Below are 203 nucleotides of genomic sequence, written 5' to 3'. Positions count from 1 at the left end.
TTTTTTTTTTTTTCTTTTTTTTTTTTTTGTTGAAGCCAATTGGAGCCCAGGGAGCGGCGAGGTGGGGGGGTTAATGCTTTCTTTGCGAGTGCAACAAGGGAATTTAAAGCAGAAAGCAGAGGTCACCTTTTCCCGTAGACGTGAGCTTGTCTCGTGACGAATTAAGAAAAAAATAATTAAAAAATAAAATAAAATAAAATAAA

This window comes from Phaethon lepturus, unplaced genomic scaffold (assembly GCF_000687285.1).
Source record: "Phaethon lepturus isolate BGI_N335 unplaced genomic scaffold, ASM68728v1 scaffold8507, whole genome shotgun sequence".
NCBI classification, from domain to species: Eukaryota; Metazoa; Chordata; class Aves; order Phaethontiformes; family Phaethontidae; genus Phaethon; species Phaethon lepturus.
This window is presented reverse-complemented; position numbering follows the sequence as displayed.